The 21,496-nt window shown below is 46.8% G+C and overlaps 9 non-coding genes across 9 annotated transcripts; all 9 read right to left on the bottom strand.

The window, feature by feature from the left end:
- Positions 1-3,544: 3,544 nt before the first annotated feature.
- Trnan-guu (transfer RNA asparagine (anticodon GUU)) lies at positions 3,545-3,618 on the bottom strand. The gene has a single exon. It is a non-coding gene; the product is annotated as a tRNA-Asn (tRNA).
- An 87-nt stretch (positions 3,619-3,705) lies between these two features.
- Positions 3,706-3,779, bottom strand: Trnan-guu (transfer RNA asparagine (anticodon GUU)). Its single transcript has one exon. It is a non-coding gene; the product is annotated as a tRNA-Asn (tRNA).
- A 4,999-nt stretch (positions 3,780-8,778) lies between these two features.
- Positions 8,779-8,852, bottom strand: Trnan-guu (transfer RNA asparagine (anticodon GUU)). Its single transcript has one exon. It is a non-coding gene; the product is annotated as a tRNA-Asn (tRNA).
- Positions 8,853-15,027: 6,175 nt separating this feature from the next.
- Positions 15,028-15,101, bottom strand: Trnan-guu (transfer RNA asparagine (anticodon GUU)). The gene has a single exon. It is a non-coding gene; the product is annotated as a tRNA-Asn (tRNA).
- An 87-nt stretch (positions 15,102-15,188) lies between these two features.
- Trnan-guu (transfer RNA asparagine (anticodon GUU)) lies at positions 15,189-15,262 on the bottom strand. The gene has a single exon. It is a non-coding gene; the product is annotated as a tRNA-Asn (tRNA).
- Positions 15,263-15,510: 248 nt separating this feature from the next.
- Positions 15,511-15,584, bottom strand: Trnan-auu (transfer RNA asparagine (anticodon AUU)). Its single transcript has one exon. It is a non-coding gene; the product is annotated as a tRNA-Asn (tRNA).
- An 87-nt stretch (positions 15,585-15,671) lies between these two features.
- Trnan-guu (transfer RNA asparagine (anticodon GUU)) lies at positions 15,672-15,745 on the bottom strand. The gene has a single exon. It is a non-coding gene; the product is annotated as a tRNA-Asn (tRNA).
- A 2,913-nt stretch (positions 15,746-18,658) lies between these two features.
- On the bottom strand, positions 18,659-18,732 carry Trnan-guu (transfer RNA asparagine (anticodon GUU)). The gene has a single exon. It is a non-coding gene; the product is annotated as a tRNA-Asn (tRNA).
- Positions 18,733-18,819: 87 nt separating this feature from the next.
- Positions 18,820-18,893, bottom strand: Trnan-guu (transfer RNA asparagine (anticodon GUU)). The gene has a single exon. It is a non-coding gene; the product is annotated as a tRNA-Asn (tRNA).
- Positions 18,894-21,496: the final 2,603 nt, after the last annotated feature.

Below are 21,496 nucleotides of genomic sequence, written 5' to 3'. Positions count from 1 at the left end.
ACACCCCTAAACACTTATCAAAGTTTATCACGCTACCAGTCATTTTACAAAAAGATATAGCGTCCTTTACCGCGGTTCGCGACACTTTCTTTATCGCTACAAAACAAAGTAATATCATCCGCGTATGTAAGCAGCTTTACTTCCGTTGACTGTAAACGAAAACCTACAATACTGTTGTTATAAAGAATCTTTCTGCAGAATGGCTCGAGGTACAACGCAAATAGTAGAGGACTTAAAGGGCATCCCTGGCGCACACTTGAGCGTACGTGAAAGCTCTCGCCTACTTCCTTATTTATTATAAGGTTAGCGGTACAATTAGCATAGCACATCTTTACTCCATCAAAGAAGCACCGAGCCAACATTTACATACTGAAGAACTGAAAAAAGAACGTTATGTGATACACGATCAAACGCCTTTTGCAGATCAAGTTGAAGCAATGCTACATGTTCACCCCACGCATCACAGCATTCCAGAATGGTTCTAGCAATGTGAATATTTGTGTAGATTGATCTTCCTTTGATTCCGCACGTCTGATGCGGTCCTACAATTCGTGTTATAACTCGCTGTAACCTCTTTGCCAAGATCTTAGTAAAGATTTTATAATCAACGTTAGTCAGCGCTATTGGGCGGTAAGACCCAACTGACAGCAATTTTTCTGAGTCTTCCGTCTTGGGAATGAGTACTATATGCGACGCCCAAATGACGGGGGTGCATATTTTCGCTATACGCCTCACTAAATACCAAAAATAAAATGAGGCTTCCATCTTTTCTGAAGGCCTTATAGAAAGCCGCTCCCAACCCATCAGGTCCAGGAGACTTCCCCCGAGCTAAATCGTCAATGGCATCTTCAACTTCTTTTTGGCTGATCGGTTCTTCCAGATATTCACGGTCTACGTCATCTAGTTTTGCCATGTTGGCCAGGAACTCGCGTTCGAATTCTTCCGGGGACATCGTTACTTCTTCAGTTCGCTATAGTGCTTCTGTGTACGTCGGTGACTTATTTTCCTTACGTTTTGTTGCGTGAGCCTTTTCGTCTAGTGGGCGTTTCGCCCATATCCACCGCTCCTCTGTACTTATCTTCGTCGATAAGCTCCAGTTGACTCCATCTGCTTTGCGAACGCCAGGTTTACCTCTACGGTACATAAAGTCCAGTTCTTGCTATTTCTTTCTCCTTTTTTCTTTCTTCGATACTAGTTTTTCTATTGCTTTATTTCTTCGGTCATCAGCCAATAGCTGAAACTTCTTCAACGAACGATTCATTAAGCAGCTTGTCATTAAATAGATCTTCCAATTAAAGCGTATCCCAAATGTTATGGTCAGAATGACACATGTTTAACGATATAACGGTGGTACTAACTGCAATGAAACATATATCCTATAGTCTCGCGTGGCTAGCACGCTGATAGTGTGTAAAAACTGGCCGGGTACCATTAGACAACACCTGTCCTATATCTTCTAAATTATGCTCTTGTACCATGCGATCAAGCGCGAGGCACTCTTTCCTTAACTGGAACATTTTTGACACGATCAGCCAATGAGCAAACACAATTAAATCTCCAAGCTTAATTATTTGTCTCTCGCACATCAAGTACTGCTTCAGCCGTTCAAAAAACACGTCTCGTTCATTTTCGGCATTAGGGGCATATACGCAGATTATTCGCCAACCAGAATCTGACATTGAAAAATCGTTTACAAATCTACCACTCTGGCACACGAACACATTCTCAACAACTATTCCTAAACTGTTTCTAATGAAAATAGCACATTCCACCTGACGTGCCGAATGCGGGGCAACACAAACATCGTACCTAGCTCGGAAAGGCAGCACCATGCGGTCAGTTTGTTCCTCGCTATCTATTTTTGTTTCTTGCACTGCAACTACGTCTAAGTCGTTCTCCAAGAAAAGGCGACTCAGCTGGTACTGCTATCTTTCTAGCATTTAAACCTCGGACATTGATAGTCGCAATGCGTAGTGCTGTGCTCGAATTTATCGCCATATATTAAAATATGTACGCCATGGTGCATACCTCTCGAGCAAAGGCACAACAAAAAAACCGCGGCTCATTAGCGACAAGCCAACCTGTTCCCGACGTCTGCGCTCCTCGAGCTTCGGCTTGGGTCGCGTTGCCGAAGGCTCCACTCACTACCCTTTTTTGATCGTTCATGAGCATCGTCATAGTCCCAAAGAAGCCGCTGGGCGCCAGAGCTCGCGGCTACGTTGGCGGTTTCAGCACCGCTTTTCTGTCTGGTGGAATGTTGGGCTTTGGCTTCAATGATGAACGCCGAGTCACCACCGTTTTCGTTGGCGGTCCCCAGCGCCAGCGACGTCTTGTCCGTCCGAGTCGTCTGTTGCAGCTTCGCGTCCTCGTTTGCTGCACTGCGTCTCTGCTGTCTTCCTCCGTGACGTCCATGCTACTCGTGAACTGACTAGCTGGCTCTGTTGAAGGTTCGCCCTCTTCAGTGCCTACACTGATTTTTGCAGGCACGTCCCTTACGTCGGTCTCTTCTACAGTGCACCGGTCTCCTTGCTTTCCATTATCTTGTGGATACAAGGGCGTGTCTATGGGTCGTATCTCCTTTTGGTTCACTTGTCGCGACGTTCCTGCAGCTTCTTCCGCGTCAGCTTCGTCCATGACGAGCTCTGTGACGTCCGTTTTTTCCCATTGGGCTTGTTACGCTTGCGTATGTCTTCACACACGAGCTCTCGTCGTGGCGGAAAACGGCGGCACCGTGCGCAGCGAGGGACACGGCAGTCTCGCCGTATATGCCCCGTGGTGTGACACCGCAAACACACTGGTGCTCTTCCCGGAGCAATTAGCAGCGCCAATTCCCCACCGACACGAAGCTGGTGTGGGAGGTCATCGACCTTGACCCCTGCATGAAACTTGATGCTCACCGTCCGCGTGGTCGTGGTTTTCTCCTGGATGCCATACACTCGCCACTTTTCTTTCGCGACGTCCGTTACAGTGCCGAACATTGCAAGTGCAGCGCGTACATCTTCATCGGGAAAGTTGAACAACAGCCAATGCAACTTCAGGCGCAGGTCTTGATTCGTCGGGTCTACCACTATACAGCGGCGACCTTTCACTTTCATTTCACCTATAGCCAGGGCTTTCTTGACGCCTTCAGCGTTCTTGAAGGTGACGGCCCACACATGGCTCATCTGATACGCCCCTAAGGCTATCACCTCAGGGAGCAGTGCCAGATGGTCCAACGTATCCCGGAATTCTTCAACTCGATAAGGCCTTGCACGCACGTCAGCATGTAAAATATGGTATTCAAAACTGTACGACCTGTGGGCAAAGTCGGTAGGATGACATCGTAATCCTCATGTTCAGCTGGAATATTCCTGTTACCGCGGCTGTTCATGGCCGCAAACACCGCCCCATCGGAGCACATGATAACCACGTCCGTAGGCTTTCGCCGCCGGAAGTGGAATGCTTGCGCCACGGAGGCGGCTGCTCGGTGCTCTCCCCACCACGCACTTGCTACAGAAAATCTACCAGAATAAATACAACAAAAAAGCATCAAAACGAGAAGCTTCGCCCCCGGGAGGGCTCGAACCTCCAACCTTTCGGTTAACAGCCGAACGCGCTATCCGATTGCGCCACGGAGGCGGCTTCTCGGCGCTCTCCCCACCACGCACTTGCTACAGAAAATCTACCAGAATAAATACAACCAAAAAGCATCAAAAGGAGAAGCTTCGCCCCCGGGAGGGCTCGAACCTCCAACCTTGCGGTTAACAGCCGAACGCGCTATCCGATTGCGCCACGGAGGCTTTTTTTTTCTTTATTTCCGTTTTCAACAACATACAGTAATACAAGTGAGAAATATTTCAAAAGGTAAAATACATCAGCTAGTCTTGAGCATTATGCAATTTTAAAAAGGCTTTAGTGACGCGAATTCATCCAATTGCGTCACCCATTGAGGAGCGTTGACCGCAAAGTTCAGTACATCTCTTGTATAGATAACGCTTTCCATGAAATATTGTCGCGCTGGTCGTGCATCAATGTCAGCATATCTATCTGCCATCCGTGTTTTCCAAAGTGCATGCATACAAAGCAACATAATCATACCACTAGGAACGCCCCCTGTTTCGTCATAAGGCAAGAACCGTATGCCAAATGGTGACAGTACTAATCTTTTTTAATTGTGCGCTGAAGAATGTCCCACAAAAATCGTGCATCGTGGCAATCCAGAAATATATGCTCAATAGTTTCCGGTTTCTGGCATATTCTACAGTTTATTGTCCAGGGAACAAAAATACCCTTGCTTTGAAGCCATGGCTTCACAGGGAGCGTTTCAGTATGCAATTGAAAGAAAAATGTTTTCGCAGAGCTTCGTACAGGCATTCGCTAACTCTTTTCAACACGTTTCTTTCATCACCCAAATAATAGTTTGCCCTATATAAAGGTGTCGGAAGAAAAACATCCACTAAATCTTTATAGAACTTTTTCTTTCCTACAATGCAAAGGTATTCAAGAGAAAAATACGCGCGAGCAATGCGATAAGCAGCCACAACCTCGCGCAGGAAACATGGTAGTGCACTATGTGTTGCAGTGCTGATTGACACAACATAATCCGCAAGATGGTTCCGCAGGCGTACTTGTATTACAGTTCTCAAAAATGTATCACTCTGATCACGCAAAAAGATAAATCTTGAAACTACTTGTTTCAAGAACAAATGCGACAGCCCTAGTCCTCCGTTCCGCACTGCATGAAACAGATTGCATCGGCTTGTGCGCTCCCAACTGGAGCCCCAAATAAAAACTGCAAACACTCGGTGGAGTTTCTGTATTGTCATTCTTGTCATACTCAATACCTGCAATACATAGAATATTTTGGCCACTAGAAATGTATTGCACACATTTGCTCTTGTAAATACTGAGAATTTGTGACCGCCCCATTTCTGAGTCTGGTCTCTTACTCTATCAGCTTCCTCAAGCCAATAACCAGTCGTTGAATTATGGTGTTGCAGTGGCACTCCAAGGTATACGTTTGTCGAATTCGACCATTGCATGTTGCAGTACACCTCTGGTGTGATTGGCCAGTTTCCATACCAAATGCCGAGACTCTTTGTCCAGTTGACAGCACTTCCTGTGGCTTCACAAAAGGCTGTAGTCTCTTTCACTACTATTTCAACACTTTTTATGTCTGAACAAAACACAGCAATGTCGTCGGCATATGCCAACACTTTGACTTCATTATTACAGTATCGGAAGCCTTGAATAGTGGGGTTCTGAAGAATCTTTAAACAGAAAGGTTCTACATACAGAGCAAATAACAATGACGAGACTGGACATCCTTGGCGCAGACTAGAGGTAACTGTTATACTTTCACTAAGTTGCTTATTTATTACTAGTTTAGTGGTACAACCTTCATAAGCCATTCGCACACCATCCAGAATGACAGAACCTACATTGGTGTGTTCCAGTATTAATAGTAAAATTTCGTGTGTAACCTTATCAAACGCCTTTTCAAGGTCTAACTGTAGCATGGCAACCCGACCTTCTTCGGCATCACATGATTCAAGTATGCTTCTGGCAACGTGGATATTAGTGTATATCGTTCTTCCTTGGATTCCACAGGTCTGGTGAGGCACAATTAGTATTTTAATAGCTTTTTGAAGTCGCTTAGCAAGCACTTTTATGTGAACTTTATAATCAATCTTTGTGAGGCTTATTGGTCTGTAAGCCTCTACAGAGCGTAACTTCAAAGGATCATTGGTCTTTGGAATTAGTACCATATGTATCATCCTATATGATGGGGGCATCCTTTTCATTTCGTAACTCATTTATTACGCGGTGCAATACTTCTGCCATTTCTGCTTTAAAGCATTTATAGAAAGCTGCCCCTAGTCCATCTGGTCCAGGTGATTTACCAAGGCTTAAGTCATCGATTGCTATTTCAACTTCTTTCACGCTAATTGGTCTTTCTAGCTCCTCACATAGTTCTTTTTCTAATTTAGGCATTAGTGGCAAGAAGTTATTTTTAAACAGCTCGGTGTTTTCTTTCTTATGATTTAGTAAGTTACGGAAGCGCTCAACGAAGGCCATTTCAATGATACTACTATCTGTGGTAACACGGTTGTGATAACAAATTTCGTTTATTTCTTTCTTTACTGCATGCCGCTTTTCATCGCCTAGCGCTCGTTTGGTGGCGTTTCCCCGCACCAAACCCGCTCTGCGCGTGCCCTGACTACTGCGCCTCGATATATTTCAATGTCAATTGCTTCTAGCTTACTTTTAATTTCTTTTATTTGCTTTGCAAACAAACCCGGCTTGTAGTTTTCCGTTGCAATCATAAATTCTAGCGTGGTATAAAGTTCCTTTTCTTTCTCTTTTTCTTTTCTGTGTAGCACACATGCTCGGTCAATCGCAGCAAGTTTTATCTCTGATTTAAAGATTTCTCATGAAGCTGAAATGCTACCTGACTCATCACACAAGTTATGTATCTTTTCTTTTAGTTTTTCAAGAAAAGGTTGATCTTGTAATAACTTATCGTTGAACTTCCAAGTAAACCAATTAAATTTGGAAGCTTTTTCTTTTGTGCCCACAGTAACTGCTACTAAACAGTGATCACTGAAACTAACACATTTGACGTGATAGTCAACACATTCAGGCAAAAAAAGAGCAGGCACATAAATACGGTCTAACCTGGCATGGCAATCACCTTGGAAGTGGGTGTACCTCGTGCCGTTTCCAGAGACTAGTACGCTTCCTACATCTTCTAGGTCATGTTCATTTACAAATTCTGTCAAATACATCGCACTCTTGTCTCTCGCCAGTAACTTTTTACTTCTATCCTCTGGTCTTTGCACACAATTAAAGTCGCCAAAGAGGATGACATTTCGGTCACACTTTACATACGATTGTATAGTTCCGAAAAAATCACGTCTTTCTTGGGCTGTATTAGGCGCGTAAACGCATAGAGCCCGCCATAACATACCGAAAAATCCAAAATCCAACACAACAAACCGGCCACTCTGGCATGCTATAACTGCTTCTTCAACAATATCTATAGAATTTCGATATAATATCAAGCAGCCTCCAGACGTACCCACAGCATGTGACACGCAAATATTAAATCTAGCTCTGAAAGTTTCCACCGTTCGATCTGTTTGCTCTTGGGTCTCTATTTTTGTTTCTTGTACGGCGATCAGATCCAGATCATTTTCTAAGAGAAGGCGACTTAGCTGGTATTGTTTCCTGCGGGCTGACAAGCCACGCACATTTAAGGTCGCTATGCGTAAAGGAAATTTTAGTTTGGTGGCCATATTAAACAGGTTTTACAATACTTGTAGTACTCACATCGCCGTTCGACAGGATGGTAGGTTCCGACATCGTTTTTGTTGCTGGTTGGTTTAGAGCCATCTTGTCACATAAAGAGGCCCGATCAGTGATCGGACTGTTCGAGTTCTCACTACACAGACAGTTCCCTCGCTAAGGCGGGGGCTCTGTGGGCGTCGGTCTCCGGTCGGGTGGTACATTGGGCTTGAAATGCGTGATGCTGCGACGAGCAGTGCCCGTCTTCGTAGGTGGTTCCCCTGTGCTCGTCTGGCCGTTGTTCTGTCTGTTGTCTTGGGTTTCATCACGGGTACGCTTCGCTGCAGCGCTGGTAACTGTTTCCATTGCGACCTCGGGAGCTTCCGTCACTTCAATTATATCTTTTGAAGGCATAGTCGTATTAGCAACTTCATGTTGACTAGCGGGCTTTTTGTCTGTGTTAGTTGCCGCGGCTACGGGGCCTTCGTCTTCGTTGGTGTCCTTCGTGTTCGTATCTTTCCGGGTGGCTTTGTCTCAACAGTTGTCACAGCGGAGTCTTCATGCTCATCTTCCCGTGTAGCTTCCTTGGCGTCATTCAGGTCCATAATATGTTCCGACGTATCATAACTTCGCGGTGGGCCTGCTACTGATGCATAAGATCGCACGCACATGGTCTCATCGTGGCCATAGCGGCGACAATGGCCACAGCGTGGGACACGACAGTCTTGTCGCATGTGTCCGATGCCGTGGCACCGGAGGCAGAGCGGTGCTCTGCCCGGAACAGAGACAAGCGCCAGGTCTTCCGCAACTCGCAGTTGATGCGGCAAGTCATCCGTACTCACGCCCACCTTCAGTTGTAAGGTCACTGACCTCGTTGTAGTATTCTTCTCGTTACAGCCTTGAACACGCCACTTATCTCTGGTGACTTCCAGGACTTTGCCGAATGGAGCCAATGCAGTGCGCACGTCTTCATCGGGAACGCCATGCAAAAGCCAGTACAGCTTTATCCTTAGCGCCTGGTTGCACGGATCGACTATAACGCAGCGTCGGTCTTTCACAGTGAAGTTTCCAGCTGCCAGCATCTTTTTCTTTGCTTCGTTGTCACAGAACGTCACCGCCCAGACATCATTAATTTGATAAGCCCCTAGTGCGACCACTTCCGGCAGTAGCGAAAGTTGCTCGAGTGCATCTCTAAAATGTTCGACCCTATACGGCCTGGCTTTCAAATCGGCGTGTAAAGAGACAGTGTCCTTCACAGTCGTACCTGAGGGCAAAGTCGGCAATACAATTTGGTAGTCCTGGCTGAACATCTCGGTTGACCTGTTACCGCCGTCTCGGGGGGCGGCTATACCTGCTCCTTGGGAGCTCATGAGACGCACGTCCGCACGCTACGGTGGCCGGAAGTGGAATCTGCGCCACGGAGGCGGCTGCTCGGCGCTCTCCCCACCACGCACATGCTACAAAAAATCTACCAGAATAAATACAACAAAAAAGCATCAAAAGGAGAAGCTTCGCCCCCGGGAGGGCTCTAACCTCCAACCTTTCGGTTAACAGCCGAACGCGCTAGCCGATTGCGCCACGGAGGCGGCTGCTCGGCGCTCTCCCCACCACGCACTTGCTACAGAAAATCTACCAGAATAAATACAGCAAAAAGGCATCAAAAAGGAGAAGCTTCGCCCCCGGGAGTGCTCGAACCTCCAACCTTTCGGTTAACAGGCGAACGCGCTAGCCGATTGCGCCACGGAGGCTTTTTTTTTTCTTTATTGCCTGCTTGGCACAATACAGGGAAAACAATAATATAACATCATGTTAAAATGCTAACTTGTCTATACTTAGCATATGTGGGCTAAAAATGCTTTAGGGCCAAGAGTTCGCCCAGAAAAACATACCAATCAGGTTTTTCATCCTGCTGCTTGTATACATCTCGTAAATACGCAATGCTTTCGTTGAAGTTGTCTCTGGCTGACCTTGGGTTTACATCCTCATTGCGCACTGACATTCTGGTTTTCCATACACTGTGCATTACTAGAATCATTAACATATCATAGGGCACACTTTCGCTGTCGACCGGGAGAAATCGAATGCCATAAGGTGTGAGCGGCAGTTCCTTTTAAAGTTCTTTGGAGAATGTCCCATAGAAAGACAGCATCGCCACAATCGAGAAACATGTGCTCGATCGTTTCGGGCCTTTTGCATATTATACAATTTACCGACCACGGCACGAATATGCCTCTTTCTTGCAACCACGGTTTTGTAGAAAGTGTGCCGCTATGTAGCATGAAAAAAAAAGTTTTGATCGACGACCGGATGGCCATTCTTTTAACCCTTTTTAAGACATTGCTGCCAGGTCCTGGCTTGTACAACGTTCGATACAAAGGCACGGGCATCATCACATCGATTAGGTCTTTGTACAGACGTTTTCTTTTAACATCGCTCAGATATTTCATTGAAAATCTGACTTTTAACCATTGGAAGGCGGCAACAATTTCGTGCATGTATCCACGAATGCTGGGTTGCATAATGGCACGTGACGACACAATAACATCTGGCAAAGCGTTTGCTAGTCTTACTTGCAAAAAGGTCCTCAAAAATATATTCGTTTGATCGCGAAAAAAATGAACCTAGAGACAATTTGTCTCACAAACAAATGAATCAAGCCCAGTCCTCCGGACCGCACTGGAAGAAACAGGTTGGTGCGGCTTACCCTTTCCCATGGTGAATTCCACACAAAGACTGTTAAACTCTATGCAGTCGTTGAATACCTAAACGCGACATGTGCAGTGCTTGCAAGACGTACCATACCCTAGCAATAATGAAAATGTTGCAAACTGTGGCTCGGGAAAAAATCGATAAATCCCGTCCAGCCCATTTTTTTTTGCATTTTCGCGAGCTTTGTCTGTCTCCTCTTTCCAGTATTCTTGTGTGTCCTTGTAATGTTAGAGTGGTACGCCTAGGTATTTGCTCGGAGTAGTTGCCCATTGGATGTTGGCGTACGTGACCGGTGTGCTATCCCAGTCACCGTGCCAAATCCCCTGACATTTATCCCAGTTTATTCTACTCCCGGTATACTGACAGAAAACCGTGGCATCTCTTATAACTTTTGTTACACTTTCTCTATCAGTACAGAAGACAGGTATATCATCGGCGTAAGACAATACTTTGACCTCGCATGCCATGAGGCGAAAGCCTTTTATGTGCTCATTTTTAATAATCTTTAAACAAAAGGGCTCTAAGTAAATGCAAAAAAGTAGTGACGACAAAGGGCACCCTTGTTTCACTGAAGAGACAATCTGAATGCTTTCGCTTACTTGTTTGTTTACTATAACTGAAGCAGTGCATTCGGTGTACGACATTTTAACACCTTCCAATATTATTTTTCCCACATTAACATATTTTAAAATAGAAAACAATATTTCATGTGTGACAAGGTCAAAAGCCTTTTCCAGATCTACTTGCAGCATGGCTACGTGGTTGGCAAATACATCACAACACTCTAAAATATTTCTTGCTACATGAATGTTCGTCGTTATGCTTCTACCTTTAATTCCACATGTCTGGCGTGGTCCGACTATATCTTTAATAAAGCCCTGTAATCTTCTTGCCAATACCTTCATAAATACCTTGTAATCTACGTTAGCGAGGGTAATTGGGCGGTAAGAACCAACCAAGAGTTGCTTAAGCCGGTCGTCTGTTTTTGGAATCAGAATGATATGTGACTGCCGGAAAGAAAGCGGAAGTTTTCCGACGTCATATGCCTCTCGTATCACTGCATGCAGTACTTCAGCCATGCTACTTTTGAATTTCTTGTAAAAAGCTGAACCCAGTCCATCGGGACCGGGAGACTTTCCGAGCTTAGTTCATCGATTGCCTTTTCGATTTCCGTTATTGTAATTGATGCTTCTAGAAATGATGTTGCGTCCTCATCCAGTTGTGGCATTAGCGGTAAAAAAGCATTTTCAAAACCCTCATTAATTTCTTTCTTTTGGCCAAACAAATTCCGAAAGTGTTCTACAAAAGCATTTTCTATTTCACTTTTCTTATCTGTTACTACGCCTCGGTACTTTATTTCTGTGATTTCGTTTTTTGTCGCGTATCTTTTTTCGTCGCTAATGGCGCGTTTGGTGGGTGTTTCGCCCATCCACAAACGCTCCGTACGGGCCCGTATTACAGCACCTCTATAATTTTCGATGTCGATAAGCTCAAGCTGTCGCTTGGTATCTCGAATTTCTTTGCTGCGCAGGCCGGGGGCAACGCTTTCTTGGCTTATCAAGAAGTCCAATTGGGCTTGCAGTTCTTTTTCTTGTTTTAGTTTGACGTGCTTAAGTTCAGAAGCTCGTTCTATTGCTTTAATCTTTATCTTTTATTTGAAAAGCTCCCATCTACCAATAATACACTGGTGCTCTTCTTCTAGTAACTCATTCAGGTTTTCCTTCACGTAGTCCACGAAAGGTTTATCATCCAATAGATTGTCAGTAAGTTTCCAGAGCTGCCAATTAAATCTACTTTTTCTTTTTTCTGCACCAAGCGAGAAAGACACTAAACTGTGGTCACTGAAAGAAACATGATTCACCGTGTAATTGATGCACAAGGGCAAAAGAGCAGTCGATATGTAAGCTCTATCGAGTCTCGCGTGGCTATTTCCTTGAAAATGTGTGAACTGTGGAATGTTATTATCCGAAAACAAAGAAGCTACGTCATCTAATTTGTGTTCTTGTACTATGGCGCTCAATAATATTGCACTTTTATTTCGGATGGGTTGTTTATTTGCTCTATCTTCTGGTGCGCAAACACAATTGAAATCGCCAAGTAATACCACTGGTTTATCGCAAAGCAGGTACTTTTCCATTTCCTCAAAAAACGATCTCCGGTCACGTTCCCTGTTTGGTGCATACGTGTTAATCACCCTCCAATTTTTTCCGGCAAAGGTAAAATCACAAACAATGTATTGGCCACTTTGACAAACACTTAGTGAATCTTCAACGATCCCGATAGAATTTCGAAGAAAAAAAATGTCACAGTTTCGCCCTAAGGGCGCTTCGCCCTTAGGGCGAAACTGTGACATTTTTGACATTGAAACTGTGACATTTTGTGATGAATGCGATAGCAACACAGCAATGTCATACGAAGTAAGGTGAGCGGCTTTGGTAGCAATATGAATTGTAGTAAACATGAGCTGATTAAGTAAGCAGGTGTGCTGCGGCGTAAGTAGACCGACATGAAGAGAGACTCGATGACCACGAGAAGGCGCGTGTGAAAGGTGGTGTTGATGAGAAGCGCTTCCCGTGGGCAGCGCGTGCGAAGGGACAAACCTGTAGCGCTGCACTGCCGACCCGGGCAGCATTGCATGTGTAGCGTGCGTTGGAAAATGTGGCCCGACTATTACTAACTGATTGAAGAAGCGTGGTGTGAGCGCGCACAAACAAACATGAATAGATCACACTGAATGACTGCAGACAACGACCGTCAAAACGCTGGCAGCGAGCGGATATATACGCCGCAGCAGGGGGCGAAGGTACGCGCGGTCTATCGCTTCAACGGAAACTGAGCGGCGAATGCGCATAAAGGTCAGAGCCGTGTGGAGATAAGAGACGGTGCGGTCGAACGAACGACGAGCGCGGTTTTTGGCAGCGTAGAAGTGCGCCCCCCCCCCCCCCCCCCGCTCCTTCCGGCGCTGGCTTCCCGCTTCCTTGCTTGCGCGTGGGAGAGATAAGAGACTGTGCGGACGAGCGACGAGCGCGGTTGTTGGCAGAGAAGTGCCCCCCCCCCCCCCTGCTCCCTCCGGCGCTGGCTTTCCGCTTTCTTGCTTGCGCGTGGGAGATTGAGTGCGTTCGCTCTCCGTGATAGCGCGCGTCCCCGCACGCTGCCTCTGGGGCATACGGCGCGCGGCGAAGATTTTATCTGTACGGAACCTCAGGGCGACGCCGACGGCAGAAATCCGGTTGAAGTGTCCCTATAATTGCTATCGCAATAAAAGAGCACAACCTGCCGACAAGCCCACTGCATGGCTTATGCATACATTGTATCGATTTCGGAAGGGTAACACCATGCGATCGCTCTGTTCTTGCGTTTCTATCTTTGTCTCCTGAACTGCTATGACGTCCAGTTCATTTTCTAACATCAGGCGGCTAAGCTGGTACTGACGTCTCCGAGACGCCAGACATCTCACATTTATTGTCGCTATACGTAGTTCTGTTCCTGATTTTAACGCCATATTTAATAAGGTGCAGGTTGATCGCATGGGATTACCCGTTTACAATGTGAAGCAGTAAGCATTGTGGAAGACTTACAGCAGCCCTTGCAGTCACTCCTCTTATGTGGTGCAATGTACGCCATGGGCCTCTTCAATCCGCAAAGCTTCACAACACTTGCACTCAGTCCGACCATAGTCCCCGAAAACTCCCCCGAAGACCACCCACACAGACCCATGCGGAGACCCAGCGTCAAGGCGGCGGTTTGTCCGCCGACCGTCGTTCGGCCGAAATATTCGGCCGTGGTTTCATTGAGGTCCGCCTTGTGGTCATTTCCTTGAACGGTGGTTCTGTCCCTTCACCTCTTTTGTCCGCCTTTTCCTCGACGCTTTCCTTTAATGGCCGCTTGATGGGCTGTCCACTGGCGCTTTCGACGACTTCCATACAAGTCTCTTGGTTTTCCGCCACCTTTGTATCCTCGCTGGTAGGTTGACAGGTGTCCTTCGATGTGGCATCTTTTACGACTGCCGGACCTTGGTTTTGAGGCTCGCCCGCAGGTGGTTCACGCCTTTCCTCCAGCTTAGATTTGCTGGCTGACAATGTTACCATTTTTCCGGTTGCGGCGTCACCTGAAGGCTTGGCAGCTTCCTCGGAGTCGGTTTCGTCCATGAGGAGCTCAGATGGTTCCTCAGCACTCGAAGGCCCTGTGACGCTGGCGTATGTCTTAGGGCATTGTCCTTCTTCATGTTTGAATCTTCGGCATGCGCTGCATTTTGGAACTCTGCAGTCGCGGCGGATGTGCCCCGTCGTATGAGAGCGAAGGCACATTGGTGCACGACCCGATACGACAACCAAAGCTTGTTCGCCTGCGACGTTCACCTGGTGTGGTAGGTCTTCAAGCTTGACGCCGGCTTTGAGTCGCAGGGACACCAACCGGGTGGTGGACCCCTTGTCAGCAATTACGTGAACACGCCACCGTTCTCTGCTGATTGCGTCACTCTTCCATAAGGCAGGAAAGCCACGCGCACGTCGTCGTCTGGAATGTTGTGTAGTAGCCAGTGAACTTTCATTCTTACATCTTGATTTCCAGGATCAATGACGACGCAGCGTCGGCCTTTGACCTTCAGTTCACTTGCAGCAAGTATCTTCTTGACGGCTTCAGCACTCTTGAAAGTTACGGCCCACACATGGCTCATTCGATACGCCCCTAAGGCGATAACCTCAGGAAGCAGTGTCAACCCAGCCAGCACGTCGCGAAAGTCCTCTACTCGGTAAGGTCGCGCTTGAACGTCCCCGTGAAGAAAAACTGTATTAATAACAAAACGACCTGTTGGCAAATTCGGCAAAATCATCTCGTAGTCTCCTTCCTGTGAAAAATTCCTGTTCCCGCGGCTGGAAGTAGCCGCTGTAGCCGCTCCTGCGGAGCCCGTCATCGCACGTCCGTTCGCTTCGACGGCCGGAAGTGGAATCATTGCGCCACGGAGGCGGCTGCTCGGCGCTCTCCCCACCACGCACTTGCTACAGAAAATCTACCAGAATAAATACAACAAAAAAGCATCAAAAGGAGAAGCTTCGCCCCCGGGAGGGCTCGAACCTCCAACCTTTCGGTTAACAGCCGAACGCGCTAGCCGATTGCGCCACGGAGGCGGCTTCTCGGCGCTCTCCCCACCACGCACTTGCTACAGAAAATCTACCAGAATAAATACAACAAAAAATTATCAAAAGGAGAAGCTTCGCCCCCGGGAGGGCTCGAACCTCCAACCTTTCGGTTAACAGCCGAACGCGCTAGGCGATTGCGCCACGGAGGCGGCTTCTCGGCGCTCTCCCCACCACGCACTTGCTACAGAAAAATCTACCAGAATAAATACAACAAAAAAGCATCAAAAGGAGAAGCTTCGACCCGGGAGGGCTCGAACCTCCAACCTTTCGGTTAACAGCCGAACGCGCTAGCCGATTGCGCCACGGAGGCGGCTGCTCGGTGCTCTCCCCACCACGCACTTGCTACAAAAAATCTACCAGAATAAATACAACAAAAAAGCATCAAAAGGAGAAGCTTCGCCCCCGGGAAGGCTCGAACCTCCAACCTTTCGGTTAATAGCCGAACGCGCTATCCCATTGCGCCACGGAGGCGGCTGCTCGGCGCTCTCCCCATCACGCACTTGCTACAGAAAATCTACCAGAATAAATACAACAAAAAAGCATGGAAAGTAGAAGCTTCGCCCCCGGGAGGGCTCGAACCTCCAACCTTTCGGTTAACAGCCGAACGCGCTATCCGATTGCGCCACGGAGGCTTTTTTTTTCTTTATTGCCTTTTGCAAGATAGTCAGAATTTCGACACTTCACAATTGGTAAAAGTGCCCACCAGTCTTTGGTGTGCACGAGATTTTAAAACCGCCTAAGGTTCGCAAGCTCGTTTAACACACTAATCCATTCTGGCTTTTCGTTTTGCGCATCGAACACTTCTTTTATGTAACAGACACTTTCAATAAAATATTCACGAGTACTTCGAACATTTATGTCAGCGTGTCTAACAGCCATTCGGGTGCGCCACAGGCTGTGCAACCCTAATAGCATAAACATGTCGTATGGCACTCCTCCTTCATTTTCCCTCGGGAGAAAACGGATGCCATAGGGTGTTATGGGCAAGTCTTTCTTTATAGTTCGCTGCATGACGTCCCAGTGGAAAACGGCGTCCCAGCAGTCTATGAATACGTGTTCAATTGTCTCTTCCTTGTGGCATAGTAAACAATCCACAGACCAGGGGATAAAAATACATCTTTCCTGAAGCCACGGTTTTACAGGTAGTGTATTGGAATGCAGCTGAAAAAGAAAGACTTTGCCGATGGCCTGACAGGCATACGTTTTACCCTTTTTAGGACGTTTCTTTCACTACCCACACTGAACATCGATCTATACAGCGGCACTGGCAATACCACGTCAATTAGATCTTTATAGAGACGTTTTTTGGGAACGTGGCTGAGGTACTCCATTGAGAAGCGCACCTTCAGAAACCGGAATGCCCATATCACTTCTTTCAAATATCCACTCATAGGGCCACTGTTAACACTGCTAGATACAATGAATTCAGGAAGGGCAGTACCTAGTCTCAGTTGCATCACTCCAACCAGGAAAGGGTCTTTTTGGTCTCTTAAAAAGGCAAAACGACACACTATCTGCTTCAAGAACAGATGCGCCAGTCCAAGCCCCCTGTTTTGACAGATCGAAATAGGTTTGTTCGACTCGTTCGCTCCCAATTGTATCCCCATACGTACACTGCCAGCACCCGATGCAAACGTTGCACGTGAACTCTAGTCATACACAATGCTTGCAATACATAGCACACTTTGGCAACGGCAAACAGGTTGCAGACCGTCACGCGGGCAAACATCGAAAGACAACGACCACCCCATTTAACTGCTTTTTCTTGCACCTTCATTGTTTCATTTTCCCAGAATTGCCCCGCCTCTTTATAGTGCTCAAGCGGCACCCCGAGATATTTTGTCGGCGCAACGGTCCACTTAACATTCAAAAAGATGGGTGGGGTGCTTTGCCATGTTCCATGCCACACCCCTAAACACTTATCAAAGTTTATCACGCTACCAGTCATTTTACAAAAAGATAAAGCGTCCTTTACCGCGGTCGCGACACTTTCTTTATCGCTACAAAACAAAGCAATATCGTCCGCGTATGTAAGCAGCTTTAATTCCGTTGACTGTAAACGAAAACCTACAATACTGTTGTTATAAAGAATCTTTCTGCAGAATGGCTCGAGGTACAACGCAAATAGTAGAGGACTTAAAGGGCATCCCTGGCGCACACTTGAGCGTACGTGAAAGCTCTCGCCTACTTCCTTATTTATTATAAGGTTAGCGGTACAATTAGCATAGCACATCTTTACTCCGTCAAAGATCACCGAGCCAACATTTACATACTGAAGAACTGAAAAAAGAACGTTATGTGATACACGATCAAACGCCTTTTGCAGATCAAGTTGAAGCAATGCTACATGTTCACCCCACGCATCACAGCATTCCAGAATGGTTCTAGCAATGTGAATATTTGTGTAGATTGATCTTCCTTTGATTCCGCACGTCTGATGCGGTCCTACAATTCGTGTTATAACTCGCTGTAACCTCTTTGCCAAGATCTTAGTAAAGATTTTATAATCAACGTTAGTCAGCGCTATTGGGCGGTAAGACCCAACTGACAGCAATTTTTCTGAGTCTTCCGTCTTGGCAATGAGTACTATATGCAACCGCCCAAATGACGGGGGTGCATATTTTCGCCTATACGCCTCACTAAATACCAAAAATAAAATGAGGCTCACATCTTTTCTGAAGGCCTTATAGAAAGCCGCTCCCAACCCATCAGGTCCAGGAGACTTCCCCCGAGCTAAATCCTCAATGGCATCTTCAACTTCTTTTTGGCTGATCGGTTCTTCCAGATATTGACGGTCTACGTCATCTAGTTTTGCCATGTTGGCCAGGAACTCGCGTTCGAATTCTTCCGGGACATCGTTACTTCTTCGAAATAGTTCGCTATAGTGCTCGAGGAACGCTCTGTGTATTTTTGCTTGTTCGTCGGTGACTTCATTCTTATAACTTATTTTCCGAATTACGTTTTGCCTTGCGTGAGCCTTTTCGTCTGCAAAGGCTCGCTTCGTGGGCGTTTCGCCGAGCCATAGCTTGTCCGCCCTTGCTCGGATCACCGCTCCTCTGTACTTATCTTCGTCGATAAGCTCCAGTTGACTCTTAAGTTCATTGATCTGCTTTGCGAACGTACCAGGTTTATCGGCCTCTACTCGGTACATAAAGTCCAGTTCTTGCTGTATTTCTTTCTCCTTTTTTCTTTCTTCGTACTTCATCACACTAGCTTTTTCTATTGCACAAATCTTTATTTCTTCTTTAAAAAGCTCCCACAACTCTATCACGTCATCATGCCATTGCGCCACGGAGGCGGCTTCTCGGCGCTCTCCCCACCACGCACTTGCTAAGAAAAACTACCAGAATAAATACAACCAAAAAGCATCAAAAGGAGAAGCTTCGCTCCCGGGAGGGCTCGAACCTCCAACCTTTCGGTTAACTGCCGAACGCGCTAGCCGATTGCGCCACGGAGGCGGCTGCTCGGCGCTCTCCCCACCACGCACTTGCTACAGAAAATCTACCAGAATAAATACAACAAAAAAGCATCAAAAGGAGAAGCTTCGCCCCCGAGAGGGCTCGAACCTCCAACCTTTCGGTTAACAGCCGAACGCGCTATCCGATTGCGCCACGGAGGCGACTGCTCGGCGCTCTCCCCACCACGCACTTGCTACAGAAAATCTACCAGAATAAGTACAACAAAAAAGCATCAAAAGGAGAAGCTTCGCCCCCGGGAGAGCTCGAACCTCCAACCTTTCGGTTAACAGCCGAACGCGCTATCCGATTGCGCCACGGAGGCTTTTTTTTCCTTTATTTCCGTTTTCAACAACATACAGTAGTACAAGTGAGAAATATTTCAAAAGGTAAAATACATCAGCTAGTCTTGAGCATGATGCAATTTTAAAAGGGCTTTAGTGACGCGAATTCATCCAATTGCGTCACCCATTGAGGAGCGTTGACCGCAAAGTTCAGTACATCTCTTGTATAGATAACGCTTTCCATGAAATATTGTCGCGCTGGTCGTGCATCAATGTCAGCATATCTATCTGCCATCCGTGTTTTCCAAAGTGCATGCATACAAAGCAACATAATCATATCACTAGGAACGCCCCCTGTTTCGTCATAAGGCAAGAACCGTATGCCAAATGGTGACAGTACTAAATTTTTTTTTAATTGTGCGCTGAAGAATGTCCCACAAAAATCGTGCATCGTGGCAATCCAGAAATATACGCTCAATAGTTTCCGGTTTCTGGCATATTCTACAGTTTATTGTCCAGGGAACAAAAATACCCTTGCTTTGAAGCCATGGCTTCACAGGGAGCGTTTCAGTATGCAATTGAAAGAAAAATGTTTTCGCAGAGCTTCGTACAGGCATTCGCTAAACTCTTTTCAACACGTTTCTTTCATCACCCAAATAATAGTTTGCCCTATATAAAGGTGTCGGAAGAAAAACATCCACTAAATCTTTATAGAACTTTTTCTTTCCTACAATGCAAAGGTATTCAAGAGAAAAATACGCGCGAAAAATGCGATAAGCAGCCACAACCTCGCGCAGGAAACATGGTAGTGCACTATGTGTTGCAGCGCTGGTTGACACAACATAATCCGCAAGATGGTTCCGCAGGCGTACTTGTATTACAGTTCTCAAAAATGTATCACTCTGATCACGCAAAAAGATAAATCTTGAAACTACGTGTTTCAAGAACAAATGCGACAGCCCTAGTCCGCCGTTCCGCACTGCATGAAACAGATTGCATCGGCTTTTGCGCTCCCAACTGGAGCCCCAAATAAAAACTGCAAACACTCGGTGGAGTTTCTGTATTGTCATTCTTGTCATACTCAATACCTGCAATACATAGAATATTTTGGCCACTAGAAATGTATTGCACACATTTGCTCTTGTAAATACTGAGAATTTGTGACCGCCCCATTTCTGAGTCTGGTCTCTTACTCTATCAGCTTCCTCAAGCCAATAACCAGTCGTTGAATTATGGTGTTGCAGTGGCACTCCAAGGTATACGTTTGTCGAATTCGACCATTGCATGTTGCAGTACACCTCTGGTGTGATTGGCCAGTTTCTATACCAAATGCCGAGACTCTTTGTCCAGTTGACAGCACTTCCTGTGGCTTCACAAAAGGCTGTAGTCTCTTTCACTACTATTTCAACACTTTTTATGTCTGAACAAAACATAGCAATGTCGTCGGCATATGCCAACACTTTGACTTCATTATTACAGTATCGGAAGCCTTGAATAGTGGGGTTCTGAAGAATCTTTAAACAGAAAGGTTCTACATACAGAGCAAATAACAATGACGAGACTGGACATCCTTGGCGCAGACTAGAGGTAACTGTTATACTTTCACTAAGTTCTTATTTATTACTAGTGAAATGAGGTTTATTGATGCAGGCGTAGATGTAGGTCCTTCGGATATACTGGCACAGAACGGGCGGCTAAACAGTTACGTCGGGCAGCGCTCTTAGCGGTAACTTCGGCGTCGTCTTTTGCGGAGCAATCACGATGCTGCTACTGCTGGTGGTGTGCATCATCTGCAGAACATGTTGCACGTCTTCTTCATCACAATCACCCCCGGGATAAAAAGCAGCCATCCTGGCGACTCAAACAGTAGTGATCACGAGCGGCTCACGGTAGGGCTTAAGGCGATCGACGTGAACAATGTCACGTCCACGACAACGGAGGTCAGAGGGGGGTGTCAGTGGTTCGATTAGGTAATTCACCGCAGACGTGCGCTGGACAATGCGATAAGGTCCATCGAAGCGGGGAAGAAGTTTGGAAGAGAGCCCAGGAGCATGCGCAGGGACTGACAGCCAGACGAGGTCGCCGGGAGAGAAGACAGGTTGCTCACAGTGGGCGTCATGGAGCCTTTTCTGGCGCTGTTGCTCAGCGGTGGTGAAGTGGCGCGCTAACTTGCGACACTCCTCGGCATGACGTGCTGCAGTCGAAACGGGCACACACTCAGAAGCATCGGGCTGGTAGGGTAGCAGGGTGTCCATGGTGTGGGATGGGTGACGGCCATAAAGCAAAAAGTAGGGAGAAAATCCAGTGGTAGTCTGGGTTGCAGTGTTGTAGGCGAACGTAACAAATGGTAGGATAAGGTCCCAATCTGTGTGGTCAGATGCGACGTACATGGCCAGCATGTCACCCAGGGTCCGGTTGAAACGTTCCGTGAGTCCATTCGTCTGGGGGTGGTAGGCGGTGGTTGTCTTATGAATAACGTGGCACTGAGCCAGAAGAGCTTCGACAACCTCAGACAAAAAGACGCGCCCTCTATCGCTGAGAAGTTCACGAGGTGGGCCGTGACGGAGGATGAAACAGCGGAGCAGGAAGGAGGCGACGTCGCGCGCAGTGGCGGAAGGTAGTGCCGCAGTTTCAGCATATCGCG

Source organism: Dermacentor silvarum, chromosome 1, assembly GCF_013339745.2.
Source record: "Dermacentor silvarum isolate Dsil-2018 chromosome 1, BIME_Dsil_1.4, whole genome shotgun sequence".
In the NCBI taxonomy this organism is placed as follows: domain Eukaryota; kingdom Metazoa; phylum Arthropoda; class Arachnida; order Ixodida; family Ixodidae; genus Dermacentor; species Dermacentor silvarum.
The sequence above is the reverse complement of the archived record's forward strand: the minus strand, read 5'-3'. Positions and strand labels throughout refer to the sequence as shown.